Genomic DNA, 17,235 nt, shown 5'->3' on the forward strand with positions numbered 1-17,235 from the left:
CTCCTCATATATGTGCAAAATCCTATAAAGATCGGACCACTATATCATATAGTTGCCATAGGAATGATCGGTCGAAAATTAAGTTTTTGGATGAAAAAACATTTTGTTTTTCAAGATATCTTGACCAAACTCGGCATCTATTAGTTCTACTATGCTCCTCATATATATGCAAAATTAAGATCGTACCACTATATCATATAGCTGCCATTGGAACGATCGGTCGAAAATTAAGTTTTATGAAAAAACATTTTGTTTATCAAGATATCTTGACCACACTCGGCATTTAGTATTTTCCCGCTACTTCTTAGATAGGGGCAAAGCACTATGAGCATTATGAAAAGGTTGGGTCTGCAAAGGTATTAGATCTTTGGAGTGCCGAAGATAGCCCTTCTTTCTCGTTTAGTTTTACTATGTTTATGTATGTTTGACTATCATGCAGTTGTCATAGGAACGATCGGTTGTAAATTTAGTTGTTGTATGAAATACATTTTTATTTATCCAGATAACTTGACTAAACTTTGAATTTATTAGTTTTATTATGCACCTCATACATGTGCCAAACCTTATTAAGATCGGACCACTATACAGTTCCCATAGGAACGATCGGTCCATAATTAATTTGTTGTATAAAAAATTTGTTGTTTATCTATGTAAATATATTGACCTAATTCGGCACTTATTAGTTTTACGATGCAGCTTATGTATTTGCAAAATCATATAAAGCTCGGACCACTTATTCATATAGTTGCCATTGGAACGAATTAAGCTGTTGTATAAAAAACATTCTTATTTATCAAGATATTTTGACCAAACTCGACATTTGTTAGTTTTACGATGCTCCTCGTATGTATACAGAATCCTATTAAGATTGGACGACTATATCCAACAGTTGCCATAGGAAACATCTGTCAAAAATTAAGTTGTTGCATTCAAAACATTTTTGTCTTGACCTAACTTGGCATTTATTAGTTTTACGGTATAAAGTTCGGACCACTTGTAATGGTGAATGCAATAGATTCATGGTGTTTAATACACATGCACGCCTGTGCCGTTTGACTTTAGTTTTTTTAATGTTTTAATCAATATATTTTTATGGCTAAGATCGCATAGCTGCGCTACCGGTTTTGCCAGCAGCGGAGCGGCTTCATTCATATTTTGTTCCAGCAGCATAATCGGGAGAGAGAGTATAATATACATATTTGCATGTATGTATATATGTGCTACAAATGGTCAGCGTGGGACTGCTGACAGCGTAGCTCATAAGTGGGCGATCATATTACACGCTCACTTGAAAAGGTTTTGTGTATGAACTGCAACAATGTATTGCTGATATATTTATGATTAACCGATTTTACTTTATTGGTACAGTGTTCCCTCAATATATGCACATAGTACATTTCCCTCCGTTTGTAAAATTACGTAACTAAGTGGAGTTATTTTACTTAATTTATTTTATATAACAATTTTTTGTAATGTATTTAGTGTAATTTATAAGGGTGTATTGTATTTGTGTAAAATCCAAAAGTAATTAACTGGCAGAAGGAAGCATCTCCGACCCAATAAAGTATTTATATTCTTGATCAGCACCAATAGCCGAGTCGATCTAGCCATGTCCGTCGGTCTGTCTGCCTGTCCGTCAGTCTGTATGTATGAACGCAAGGATCTCAGAACCTATAAGAGCTAGAGCCGACATTTTATATAAAGGTTTGTTTCCGATAATCGATAACTTATTCCATTTCCAAGCAATCGATAAAAATCGATATCGATATCCTGTTTTTTTTGGCAATTTTGGTAAATAATAAGAGCTAGAGTCACCATACTCTATACGTGTCTTCTAATATAGAATATATATATGCATTTGATGTTGGAAGAAGAGGGTTCAGGGTATCCCCTAGTCGGGAGTTCCCGACTAGCACCTCTGAATTGTTTTTTTTTTTTTATTATATATATATCTTTGCATACCTTGTAAAATTCAGTTTTCTTGTGTGTCCTTTATGAATTAAAGATTTTTAACCTTTCTTTATCTTTATGAACTATTTGTTTTTTACTCTAATTTCCGGATATAACTCTATTATCATCATCTTCTATTTTTTAAATTGTTCGTAATCATTTTTGTTTAACAAGATATTTATTAGTTTTACTAGTCTCCTCAGATATATGCAAAATCCTATTAAGATCAGACCACAATATTATATAGCTGCCATATGTCCGATCGGTGAAAAGTTAAGTTGTTTAATAGAACATTTTTTAGCGCACTTTTGCGCTTTAATCCTGCTTTTTATTTCAAAATTTTGCATTTTTCGTTGCTTTTTTTAAAAAGCTGTTATAAACTGTGCAAACTGTTATCATTTGTGCAGCGTAAGTCTGTTAATTATTGCATTTTATAAAACGCGGCGTCAGTTCCGTGATGTTGTTATTGCCTGTTTTGATTCTTTTGCTTTGGTGCTCCCCTGTGCATACACTTGTTTGTGCGTGTGTTCGCTGCATACTTTCTGCTTGTGCATCGCCCTCTCGAAAATTTTTTCTATTGCTTTTTGCTCCAAACAATTTCTTTGTATACGAATAATTGTTTTTTGAGTGTTACTCGCTCTATCTGGTGCACCGTTTTCGTTTTGCTCTGCGCTCTCGCAACTTGCATACGCATTTAATAATTATGTCGTGCTGTAAGAAACCGTGCACGTTCATGCAGGCTGATGATTCTGCACTGCCGCAATTTGTTAACTGCTGGCTGTGTGAGAGTATGATGCATGCTAAATGTGCAGGTCTCACTGGGCGTGATTGCGACAAGATCGCTATTGCCAAGAAGGGCTGCGGTGGCTTGCGTTGGTCGCAAATTGATTTCTCCAGAATGTATAATTCTGTGAGAAATCAATTCTTAAAATGAAATAATGTGGCTAAGCAGCTCTCGAGTAATTTTGACTTGCGTTTCAAGTTGTTTGGCAAATATAAACTTGAGTCCCCAACCAATCGCCGGTTAGAGCCTCAACTTTTGCAATTGCCCTCTACGTCTGGTCAGACACCTACGACTTTCTTGTCCCTTTCAAGCAACTTGGAGGTATCTGCAATATCGTCTTTATCGCCTTCTCCAAGCGACTGTCCAATTACCCCTATTTCAACCCCTGTACTAGTCCCAGTAGAGCCCGTACCTGATCCCGTCTCAATTAATCAAACTGCCTCAGCCCTGTCAGCTCCTGGCCGCAAAGGTAGACCTGCGCGCAATCTTGCCCTGATTGTTAAAAACAATCATTTTGCCTCGTTAGCTCCCCTAACTCCTGTATTACCTACAGCCTCATCAGCGCCTACTTTAACGGTAGTTGTCCCTCGTAGGCAAGTTTTTGTGTCTCGACTTTCGTCGGACATCACTTCTGAGTCATTGGCAGCCTATATTGCTAGCAAATCTTCTGCTAGCGTGTCAATAACCAAATTTAATTTCTCGACCCCTCGTGAAATATCATCATTCAAAATAAATGTTTCACAGGTTATGTTCCCAATCATTTATGATCCCAAATTTTGGCCTCCACACATGATTGTTCACGAGTTAAAGCCTAAAAAGCATAACCAGCCTGTCACCCTTCCAGTCCCTTCAATACAGGGTACCATTTCTGCCCCTCGCTTCATCTTCTGACCAAATCTGTATTTATTATCAGAATGTTAGGTGTCTCATTTCAAAGCTTAAAAATCTTTTCATGGCCAGCACTTCCTTCGATTCGGATATAATAGCATTTTCAGAAACATGGTTAAACTCAAGCATATCTGATTTTGAGATTTTACCGAATAACTTTATTTGTTTAGAAATGATCGGCCGACTCGAGGTGGTGGGGTGTTTATTGCCTATAAAGCCACTCTCCAGTCTGAACTATTCTGATTAAGTAGGCCTACTGACGCTGAGATAGTCTCAGTTAAGGTGTCTTTTCCTACACGGAATATCTATGTAACATGCTCTTATGTGCCACCTTCTTCTGATATTCAAGTTTATATGAATCATATTACTTGTATTAAAGAAGTTTCTTCACACGTGCGTGATAATGACCTACTAATGGTGTTGGGCGATTTTAATTTGCCGAACATCTCTTGGTCATTATTTACTGCTGAAAATTATCTAGTGCCCTCAGCACAACACGATTTTATAGACTGCATGCTTGACCTTTCGTTAATTCAAATCAATTCAATTTCTAATCATATGAATAGAACACTTGACCTTGTATTTGTTAACGACTACCTTGTTTCTAATGTGTCTAGGGCGCCTCCTTTATCTCTTCCTGAGGATGTCTATCATCCAACTTTAGAGATTGCAATGCTAATTTGTAATCCTTTCATTTCGTGCTCATCAGCCAATAAGCCCCGCTATTGCTTCCTCAAATGAAATTATTCTTTGCTGAATCAGTTTATTTATGCAACCGATTAGTATTTCTTATATGACTCAGTTGATATGAATACAGCCATTAATTTTTTTATATCACCCTAAACTCCCTCTTAGATGTGTGTATTCCTAAGTCAATTCCTTCGACTTTTTTAAAACCACCCTGGTTTACTCCCAGATTATCACCTCTAAAAAATGTAAAATCCAAATATTTTAAAAAGTTTAAAAAGGTTGGTTCATGTACAGACTTGGCTAAATATTCCATAGCCAAGTCGAACTTCTTTCTTCTTAATTCTCAATGCTATGAGAATTATCTAACTCGTTGTAAAAGGCAATTTGCCCGAAGTCCGAGACAGTTTTATAATTTTGTAAACTTGAAGCGTAAATCTTCAACTTTGCCATCTTCTTTTTCTCTTGGGATGGATAAAGCTAGCAATGACACTGATTCTGCTAACCTCTTTGCTAATTTTTCCCAATCAACTTACTCTTCAGTCTGTCCTAATACTAATCCTTACCCTTATACTTTTTCTTCCGCTATACCTCCCCCCATTATTTCACACTCCTCTCTCCTATTAGCTATAAACTCTTTAAAATCTTCTTACTCTCGTGGGCCGGACAATATTCCTAGTTGTCTACTCAAGGAGTGTAGTTCTTCCCTTTTTTATCCATTGCTAAAGCTTTTTAATCTATCCCTTGAAACTTCTGTCTTTCCATCTCTTTGGAAAGAATCTTAAATCATTCCTCTTCACAAGAAAGGTGGGAAGTCTGATATACAAAATTACAAGGGCATTGCAAAACTGTCCGCTATTCCTAAATTATTTGAAAAAATAATCACTTCGAATTTGCAGCATTTCTGCAAATCAGTTGTTTCCCCTGTTCAACATGGATTCGTAACGAATCGGTCAACTACGACCAATCTGCTTGAGTTTACTTCCTTGGTAAATGATGCTTTCCTTTCGAAAATGCAAACTGATGTCATTTACACTGACTTCAGTAAGGCGTTTGACTCTGTGCACCATGACATTTTACTTTTTAAACGTGACCGAATAGGTTTCCCTCTGTCCCTTTTACTTTGGATTAATTCTTATTTAAAAGGTAGGACCCAAAGTGTAATACTGAGGTTGACTACCTCTTAAATGGTTCACGTTACTTCTGGTGGCGGACGATGTCAAACTTTTTCTATCATACACTAATCCGCTACATCATTCTCGTGTACAAGACGATTTGAACGCTATGCAACTTTGGTGTTCGGCCAATCAATTGCATCTAAATTGTTCAAAGTGTATGCTTATGACATTTAATCGTACTACACCTTATCTTGTCAGTTATACAATCGACAATATCCCTTTAATTCTAAACTCTGTTTCAATCTTCACATAGATACTATTGTTAATGATGCTTTCAGGATACCTTCGGGAAGTCGCTGACCATTCCCAGCTATGAGCAGGGGCATAGCTTTCCGGACAGGCTGAAACATTTTCCCCCACCGGGTCGATGATTTCCCATTACTTTTTTCTTTGTCCTATCTACTTAACTATCTTTATCTAACTTACATTGCTTTACTTTATTAACAATCTCTTTACTTTCTTTTTATAGCTGCCATAGATGGAACGGACGAAAATTAAGTTTTTGTATAAAAACACATTTTGTTTATCAAGATATCTTGACCAAACTCAGCATTTATTAGTTTTACTTTACTCCTCATATATGTGCAAAAGCCTATTGAGATCAGACCACTATATCATATAGCTACCATAGGAATGATCGGTCGAAAATTAAGTTTTTGTATAAAAAAACATTTTGTTTTTGAAGATATCTTGATCAAACTCCGCATTTATTAGTTTTACTATGCTCCTCATATATATTCAAACTCCTATTAAGATCGGACCACTATATCATATAGCTGCCATAGGATCGATCGGTCGAAAATTAAGTTGTGTGAAAAAACATTTTGTTTATCAAGATATCTTGACCAAACTCGGCATTTACTATTTTCCCGCTACTTCTTAGATAGGGGCAAAGCACTCTGAGCATTATATGGGTCTGCAAGGGTATTAGATCTTTGGAGTGCAGAAGATAGCCCTTCTTTCTCGTTTAGTTTTACTATGTTTATGTATGTTTGACTATCATGCAGTTGTCATAGGAACGATCGGTTGTAAATTTAGTTGTTGTATGAAAAACATTTTTATTTATCCTGATAACTTAACCAAATTTTGAATTTATTAGTTTTATTATGTACCTCATATATATGCAAAACCTTATTAACTCGGACCACTATACAGTTCCCATAGGAACGATCGGTCCAAAATTAATTTGTTGTATAAAAAAATGTTTTGCTTATCTATATAAATATATTGCACTAATTCGGCACTTATTAGTTTTACGATGCAGCTTATGTATTTGCAAAATCATATAAAGCTCGGACCACTTAATCATATAGCTGCCATTGGAACGAATTAAGCTGTTGTATGAAAAACATTCTTATTTATCAAGATATTTTGACCAAACTCGACATTTGTTAGTTTTACGATGCAGAATCCTATTAAGATCGGACCATTATATCCAACAGTTGCCATAGGAAACATCTGTCAAAAATTAAGTTGTTGCATTCAAAACATTTTTGTTTATCAAGATATCTTGACCTAACTTGGCATTTATTAGTTTTACGATATAAAGTTCGGACCACTTGTAATGGTGAATGCAATAGATTCATGGTGTTTAATACACACGCACGTCAGTGCCGTTTGACTTTAGTTTTTTTAATGTTTTAATCAATATATTTTTATGGCTAAGATCGCATAGCTGCGCTACCGGTTACGCCAGCAGTGGAGCGGCTTCATTCATATTTTGTTCTATCAGCATAATCGGGAGAGAGAGTATAATATACATATTTCCATGTATGTATATATGTGCTACAAATGGTCAGCGTGGGTCTGCTGACTTAGCGTAGCTCATAAGTGGGCGATCATATTACACTCTCACTTGAAATGGTTTTGTCTGTAAACTGCAACAATGTATTGGTGATATATTTATGATTAACCGATGTTACTTTATTGGTACAGTGTTCCCTCAATATATGCACATAGTACATTTCCCTCCTTTTGTAAAATAACTTAACTAAGTGGAGTTATTTTACTTAAATTTATTTTAAATTACAATTTTTTTTTTTTTAAATTTGAAGATTTATTTTATTTGTAATGTATTAAGTGCATTTTAATAGTTTTATACTCTGAACCCATTAAAAATGGGTATAAGGGTATATTGTATTTGTGCAAAATCCAAAAGTAATTAACTGGCAGAAGGAAGCATCTCTGACCCAATAAAGCGTTTATATTCTTGATCAGCACCAATAGCCGAGTCCATCTAGCCATGTCCGTCTGTCTGTGTGTCTGTCCGTCTTTCTGTATGTATAAACGCAAGGATCTCAGAAACTATAAAAGCTAGAGACTTGACATTTTATATAAAGGTTTGTTTCCGATAATCGATAACTTATTCCGTTTCCAAGCAGTCGATAAAAATCGATATCGATATCCTGTTTTTTGGGCAATTTTAGTAAATAATAAGAGCTAGAGTCTTCTAATATAGAATATATATATGCATTTGATGTTGGAAGAAGAGGGTTCAGGGTATCCTCTAGTCGGGAGTTCCCGACTAGCACCTCTTAATTGTTTTTTTTATACCCTTGCAGAGGGTATTATAATTTTGTCGTGAAATGTGTAACGCATGGAAGGAGACATCTCTGACCCCATAAAGTATATATATTCTTAATCAGCATCAACAGCCGAGTCGATATAGCCATGTCCGTCTGTCCGTCTGTCTGTTTCTATGCGAACTAGTCCCTCAGTTTTAAAGCTATCTTAATGAAACTTTGCAGAACTCCCTCTTTCTGTTGCACGCAGCACATATGTGAAAACCAGCTGGATCGGACCAGTATATCATATAGCTGCCATAGGAACGATCGGTCGAAAATTAAGTTTTTGTATGAAAAAACATTTTGTTACCAAGATATCTTGACCAAACTCGGCGTTTATTAGTTTTACTTTACTCCTCATATATATGCAAAATCCTATTAAGATCGGGCCACTATATCATATAGCTGCCGTAGGAACGATCTGTCGAAAATTAAGTTTTTGTATGAAAAAACATTTTGTTTATCAAGATATCTTGACCAAACTCGGCATTTATTAGTTTTACTTTATTCTTCATATATATGCAAAATTCTATTAAGATCGGACCACTATATCATATAGCTGCCATAGGAACGATCTGTCGAAAATTAAGTTTTTGTATGAAAAAACATTTTGTTTATCAAGATATCTTGACCAAACTCGGCATTTATTAGTTTTACTTTACTCGTCAAATATATACAAAATCCTATTAAGATCGGACCACAATATCATATAGCTGCCATAGGATCGATCGGTCGAACATTAAGTTTTTGTATGAAAAAACATTTTGTTTTTCAAGATATCTTGACCAAACTCGGCAGTTATTAGTTTTACTTTACTCTTCATATATGTGAAAAATCCTATTAAGATCGGACCACTATATCATAAAGCTGCCATAGGAACGATCAGTCGAAAATTAAGTTTTTGTATGAAAAAACATTTTGTTTATCAAGATATCTTAACCAAACTCGTCATTTATTAGTCTTACTATTCTCCTCAGAGAGAGTTCTCAGTTGAGAGTGATTGACGTGTTTTACTTGTTCTTCAAGATTTGTATATAGTTTTGAGCTTTAATCCTGCTTTTTATTTTGCATTTTTCGGTGCTTTATTTAAAAAGCTTTTATAAACTTTGCAAAGTGTTATATGTTGTGCAGCGTAAGTCTGTTATTTATTGCATTTTATAAAACGCGGCGTCAGTTCCGTGTTGTTGTTATTGCCTGTTTTGATTCTTTTGCTTTGGTGATCCCCTGTGCATACACTTGTTTGTGCATCGCCCTCTCGCAAATTTGTTCTATTGCTTTTCGCTCCAAACTATTTGTTTGTGTACGAATAATTGTTTTTTGAGTGTTACTTGCTCTATCTTGTGCACCGTTTTCGTTTTGCTCTGCGCTCTCGCAACTTCCTTACGCATTTAATAATTATGTCGTGCTGTAAGAAACCGTGCACGTTCAAGCAGGCTGATGATTCTGCACTGCCTCAATTTGTTAACTGCTGGCTGTGTGAGAGTATGATGCATGCTAAATGTGCAGGTCTCACTGGGCGTGATTGCGACAGGATCGCTGCTATTGCCAAGAAGGGCTGCGGTGGCTTGCGTTGGTCGCAAATTGATTTCTCCAGAATGTATAATTCTGTGAGAAATCAATTCTTAAAATGAAATAATGTGGCTAAGCAGCTCTCGAGTAATGTTGACTTGAGTTTCGAGTTGTTTGGCAAATATAAATTTGAGTCCCCAAACAATCGCCGGTTGGAGCCTCAACTTTTGCAATTGCCCTCTACGTCTGTTCAGACACCTACGACTTTCTCTTCCCTTCCAAGCAACTTGGAGGTATCTGCAATGTTGTCTTTATCGCCTTCTCCAAGCGACTGTCCAATTACCCCTGTTTCAACCCCTGTACTAGTCCCAGTAGAGCCCGTACCTGATCCCGTCCCAATTAATCAAAATGCCTCAGCCCCGTCAGCTCCTGGCCGCAAAGGTAGACCTGCGCGCAATCTTGCCCAGATTGTTAAAAACAATCATTGTGCCTCGTTAGCTCCCCTAACTCCAGTATTACCTACAGCCTCATCAGCGCCTACTTTAATGGTAGTTGTCCCTCGTAGGCAAGTTTTTGTGTCTCGACTTTCATCGGACATCACTTCTGAGTCATTGGCAGCCTATATTGCTAGCAAATCTTCTGCTAGCGTGTCAATAACCAAATTCAATTTCTCCACCCCTCGTGAAATATCATCATTCAAAATAAATGTTTCACAGGTTATGCTCCCAATCATTTGTGATCCCAAATTTTGGCTTTCACACATGATTGTTCACGAGTTCATGCCTAAAAAGCATAACCAGCCTGTCACCCTTCCAGTCCCCTTAATACAGGGTACCATTTCTGCCCGTAAAAACTAGCTTCATCTTCTGACCAAATCTGTATTCATTATCAGAATGTTAGGGGTCTCATTTCAAAGCTTAAAAATCTTTTCATGGCCAGCACTTCCTTCGATTCGGATATAATAGCATTTTCAGAAACATGGTTAAACTCAATATCTGATTTTGAGATTTTACCGAATAACTTTATTTTGTTTAGAAATGATCGGCCGACTCGAGGTGGTGGGGTGTTAATTGCCTATAAAGCCACTCTCCAGTCTGAACTATTCTGTTTTAGTAGGCTTACTGACGCTGAGATTGTCTCAGTTAAGGTGTCTTTTCCTACACGGAATATCAATGTAACATGCTCATATGTGCCACCTTCTTCTGATATTCAAGTTTATATGAATCATATTACTTGTATTAAAGAAGTTTCTTCACACGTGCCTGATAATGACCTATGTTGGGTGATTTTAATTTGCCGAACATCTCTTGGTCATTATTTACTGCTGAAAATTATCTAGTGCCCTCAGCACAGCACCATTTTATAGACTGCATGCTTGACCTTTCGTTGTTTCAAATCAATTCAATTTCTAATCATATGAATAGAACACTTGACCTTGTATATGTTAACGACTACCTTGTTTCTAATGTGTCTAGGGCGCCTCCTTTATCTCTTCCTGAGGACGACTATCATCCAACTTTAGAGATTAAAATGCTAAATTGTAATCCTTTCATTTCGTGCTCATCAGCCAATAAGCCCCGCTATTGCTTTTGCAAAGGAAATTATTCTTTGCTGAATCAGCATATTTATTCAACCGATTGGTCTTTCTTATATGACTCAGTTGATATGAATACAGCCATTAATTTGTTTTATATCACCCTAAACTCCCTCTTAGATGTGTGTATTCCTAAGTCAATTCCTTCGACTACTTTTTCAAAACCACCCTGGTTTACTCCCAGATTATCACATCTAAAAAATGTAAAATCCAAATATTTTAAAAAGTTTAAAAAGTCTGGTTCGTGTACAGACTTGGCTAAATATTCCATAGACAAGTCAAACTTCTTTCTTCGTAATTCTCAATGCTATGAGAATTATCTAATTATTCGTTGTAAAAGACAATTCGCCCGAAATCCGAGACAGTTTTATAATTTTGTAAACTTGAAGCGGAAATCTTCAAGTTTGCCATCTTCTTTTTCTCTTGGGATGGATAAAGCTAGCAATGACACTGATTTTGCTAACCTCTTTGCTAATTGTTTCCAATCAACTGACTCTTCAGTCTGTCCTAATACTAATCCTTACCCTTATACTTTTTCTTCCGCTATACCTCCCCCCATTATTTCACACTCCTCTCTCCTATTAGCTATAAACTCTTTAAAATCTTCTTACTCTCGTGGGCCGGACAATATTCCTAGTTGTCTACTCAAGGAGTGTAGTTCTTCCCTTTTTTATCCATTGCTAAAGCTTTTTTATCTATCCCTTGAAACTTCTGTCTTTCCATCTCTTTGGAAAGAATCTTATATCATTCCTCTTCACAAGAAAGGTGGGTAGTCTGATATACAAAATAACTGGCGCATTGCAAAACTGTCCGCTATTCCTAAATTATTTGAAAAATTATCACTTCGAATTTGCAGCATTTCTGTAAATCAGTTGTTTCCCCTGTTCAACATGGATTCGTAACGAATCGGTCAACTACGACCAATCTGCTTGAGTTTACTTCCTTGGTAAATGATGCTTTCCTTTCGAAAATGCAAACTGATGTCATTTACACTGACTTCAGTAAGGCGTTTGACTCTGTGCACCATGACATTTTACTTTTTAAACGTGACCGAATAGGTTTCCCTCTGTCCCTTTTACTTTGGATTAATTCTTATTTAAAAGGTAGGACCCAAAGTGTAATACTGAGGTTGACTACCTCTTAAATGGTTCACGTTACTTCTGGTGGCGGACGATGTCAAACTTTTTCTATCATACATTAATCCGCTACATCATTCTCGTGTACAAGACGATTTGAACGCTATGCAACTTTGGTGTTCGGCCAATCAATTGCATCTAAATTGTTCAAAGTGTATGCTTATGACATTTAATCGTACTACACCTTATCTTGTCAGTTATACAATCGACAATATCCCTTTGCAACGTATACTAACAGTTAAGGATCTAGCCGTTATTTTTATTCTAAACTCTGTTTCAATCTTCACATAGATACTATTGTTAATGATGCTTTCAGGATACCTTCGGGAAGTCGCTGACCATTCCCAGCTATGAGCAGGGGCATAGCTTTCCGGACAGGCTGAAACATTTTCCCCCACCGGGTCGATGATTTCCCATTACTTTTCTCTTTGTCCTATCTACTTAACACTCTTTATCTAACGTACATTGCTTTACTCTATTAACAATCTTCTTACTTTCTTTTTTCCTAATTATTGTATTTTTATACCCTTGCAGAGGGTACCATAATTTTGTCGTGAAAAGTGTAACGCATAAAAGGAGACATCTCCGACCCTTAAAAAATATATATATTTTTAATCAGCATCAACAGCCGAGTCGATATAGCCATGTCCGTCTGTCCGTCTGTCTGTTTGTATGAAAAAACATTTTGTTTATCAAGATATCTTGATCAAACTCGGCATTTATTAGTTTTTATTTTTATTTTATTTATTTTATTTATTAATGGTCGACAAAACGAGTGTCTTCCTCATTATTCAAAAGATTATACAATCGAATTATATGCTAAAAGCCTAGTTAAAGGATACAATTTTCTAAATAGCATCACCGACCGATGAAGGTGTTTTATTTGCCAGTCCGCCCAGCTGTTGCCCTTTTTCGCAGCTAATTTTGTCAGTGACGCTATTAGAGCCTACATCTAAGCAGAAGGTTGTAAGTAGGAGAAAGTGATCTCAAGTAAAATTAAAAATAATCTTAATTTGCTATATTAATAAAGAAAATACAATAAATAGGAAAAAAGAAAGTAAGAAGATTGTTAATAAAGTAAAGCAGTGTAAGTTAGATAAAGAGTGTTAAGAAGATGGGACAAAGAGAAAAGTAATGGGAAGTCACCGACCCGGTGAGGAAAATTTTTCAGCCTGTCCGGCAAGCTATGCCCCTGCTCATAGCTGGGAATGGTCAGCGACTTCCCGAAGGTATCCTGAAAGCAACGATTTTATAAGGGGTAGAGACAGTTCGGTAGAGAAAACGCGATGCAAAATATTATAATTTTTACATAGCACGCGAAAAGAATTGTGCATAGCGTAATCTGTTGTGCACGTAGATAGTAATAAGGGGCGATACTTTCTGGTTGGTCTAGCCGGAACAGAGAATTGAAGACGCCCTAGCAGAAAAGGAGAATCTATGTCTTATGTAGAAGGACAACACCGAGAATTGTCCTACGGTTGGTTAACGACGGATGGTTGAGAAGAAGCAGTCTGCTGGAGTACGACGGCAACCGTAGATTAGGGTCCCAATTTAAACCTCATAACCCAAAAAGCAGAAATTGCTTCTGAACAGATTCAATACGAGCGTGGCTGTTGTTATACTGTGGAGACCAGATGCAAGAGCAGTATTCAAGGATAGGGCGAACAAGAGAGATGTACAGAAGTTTTGTTATAAAAGGATCGGTAAACTCTTTAGACCATCGTTTAATGAATCCAAGTACACCTTTTGCCTCATTAACAATGGTATCTATATAAAGATTGAAACAGAGTTTAGAATCAAAAATAAGGCCTAGATCCTTAACTCTTAGTATACATTGCAAAGGGATATTGTCGATTGTATAGCTGACAAGATAGGGTGTAGTACGATTAAATGTCATAAACATACACTTTAAGCAATTTAGATGCAATTGATTGGCCGAACACCGAAGTTGCATAGCGGTCAAATCGTCTTGTAGAACGAGAATGATATAGGGGATTATTGTATGATAGAAAAAGTTTGACATCGTCCGCCACCAGAACTAACGTGAACCATTTAAGAGGTAGTCAACCTCAGTATTACTCTTTGGGTCCTACCTTTTAAATAAGAATTAATCCAAAGTAAAAGGGACAGAGGGAAACCTATTCGGTCACGTTTAAAAAGTAAAATGTCATGGTGCACAGAGTCAAACGCCTTACTGAAGTCAGTGCAAATGACATCAGTTTGCATTTTCGAAAAGAAAGCATTATTTACCAAGGAAGTAAACTCAAGCAGATTGGTCGTAGTTGACCGATTCTTTACGAATCCATGTTGAACAGGGGAAACAATTGATTTGCAGAAATGCTGCAAATTCGAAGTGATTATTTTTTCAAATAATTTAGGAATAGCGGACAGTTTTGCAATGCCCCTGTAATTTTGTATATCAGACTTCCCACCTTTCTTGTGAAGAGGAATGATATAAGATTCTTTCCAAAGAGATGGAAAGACAGAAGTTTCAAGGGATAGATTAAAAAGCTTTAGCAATGGATAAAAAAGGGAAGAGCTACACTCCTTGAGTAGACAACTAGGAATATTGTCCGGCCCAGGAGAGTAAGAAGATTTTAAAGAGTTTATAGCTAATAGGAGAGAGGAGTGTGAAATAATGGGGGGAGGTATAGAACTAGCGGAAGAAATAGTATAAGGGTAAGGATTAGTATTAGGACAGACTGAAGTAAGTTGATTGAATAAAATTAGCAAAGAGGTTAGCAGAATCAGTGTCATTGCTAGCTTTATCCATCCCAAGAAAAAAAGAAGATGGCAAAGTTGAAGATTTACGCTTCAAGTTTACAAAATTATAAAACTGTCTCGGATTTCGGGCGAATTGCCTTTTACAACGAATTAGATAATTCTCATAGCATTGAGAATTAAGAAGAAAGAAGTTTGACTTGTCTATGGAATATTTAGCCAAGTCTGTACACGAACCAGACTTTTTAAACTTTTTAAAATATTTGGATTTTACATTTTTTAGATGTGATAATCTGGGAGTAAGCCAGGGTGGTTTTGAAAAAGAAGTCGAAGGAATTGACTTAGGAATACACACATCTAAGAGGGAGTTTAGGGTGATATAAAACAAATTATTGGCTGTATTCATATCAACTGAGTCATATAAGAAAGACCAATCGGTTGAAAAAATATGCTGATTCAGCAAAGAATAATTTCCTTTGCGAAAGCAATAGCGGAGCTTATTGGCTGATGAGCACGAACTGAAAGGATTACAATTTAGCATTTTAATCTCTAAAGTTGGATGATAGACATCCTCAGGAAGAGATAAAGGAGGGGACCTAGACACATTAGAAATAAGGTAATCGTTAACAAATACAAGGTCAAATGTTCTATTCATATGGTTAGAAATTGAATTGATTTGAAACAACAAAAGATCAAGCATGCAGTCTATAAAATCATGCTGTGCTGAGGGCACTAGATATTTTCAGCAGTGAATAATGACCAAGAGATGTTCGGCAAATTAAAATCACCCAACACCATTAATAGGTCATTATCACGCACGTGGGAAGAAACTTCTTTAATACAAGTAATATGATTCATATAAACTTGAATATCAGAAGAAGGTGGGACATAAGACATTTTACATAGATATTCCGTGTAGGAAAAGACACCTTAACTGAGACAATCTCAGCGTCAGTAGGCGTACTAAAACAGAATAGTTCAGACTGGAGAGTGGCTTTAACGGCAATTAACACCCCACCACCACGAGTCAGCCGATCATTTCTAAAAAAATAAAGTTATTCGGTAAAATCTCAAAATCAGATATGGTAAATGCTATTATATCCGAATCGAAGGAAGTGCTGGCCATAAAAAGAGTTTTAAGGTTTGAAATGAGACGTCTGACATTCTGAAATTGAACAAAGATTTGGTCAGAAGATGAAGATAGTTTTTTGGGGCAGAAATGGTACCCTGTATTGAAGGGACTGGAAGGGTGACAGGCTGGTTACTCTTTTTAGGCTTGAACTCATGAATGAATGATTGGGAACATATCATGTGAAACATTTATTTTGAATGATGATATTTCACGAGGGGTGGAGAAATTGAATTTGGTTATTGACACGCTAGCAGAAGATTTGCTAGCAATATAGGCTGCCAATGACTCAGAAGTGGTGTCCGACGAAAGTCGAGACACAAAAACTTGCCTACGAGGGACAACTACCGTTAAAGTAGGCGCTGATGGGGCTGTAGGTAATACAGGAGTTGGAGGAGCTAACGAGGCACAATGATTGTTTTTAACAATCTGGGCAAGATTGCGCGCAGGTCTACCTTTGCGGCCAGGAGCTGACGGGGCTGAGGCAGTTTGATTAATTGGGACGGGATCAGGTACGGGCTCTACTGAGACTAGTACAGGGGTTGAAACAGGGGTAATTGGACAGTCGCTTGGAGAAGGCGATAAAGACAACATTGCAGATACCTCCAAGTTGCTTGGAAGGGAAGAGAAAGTCGTAGGTGTCTGAACAGACGAAGAGGGCAATTGCAAAAGTTGAGGCTCCAACCGGCGATTGGTTGGGGACTCAAATTTATATTTGCCAAACAACTTGAAACTCAAGTCAAAATTACTCGAGAGCTGCTTAGCCACATTATTTAATTTTAAGAATTGACTTCTCACAGAGTTATACATTCTGGAGAAATCAATTTGCTTGTCGATGCATTCTGGGCACGACCAACGCAAGCCAACGCAGCCCTTCTTGGCAATAGCAGCCATCTTGTCGCAATCACGCCCAGCAATTAACAAATTGCGGCAGTGCAGAATCGACAGCCTGCTTGAACGTACACGGTTTCTTACAGCACGACATAATTATTAAATGCGTAAGCAAGTTGCGAGAGCGCAGAGCAACACGAAAACGGTGCACAAGATAGAGCAAGTAAACTCTCAAAAAGCAATTATTCGTACACAAACAAATGT

This window comes from Drosophila virilis, unplaced genomic scaffold, assembly GCF_030788295.1.
Source record: "Drosophila virilis strain 15010-1051.87 unplaced genomic scaffold, Dvir_AGI_RSII-ME tig00001507, whole genome shotgun sequence".
NCBI classification, from domain to species: domain Eukaryota; kingdom Metazoa; phylum Arthropoda; class Insecta; order Diptera; family Drosophilidae; genus Drosophila; species Drosophila virilis.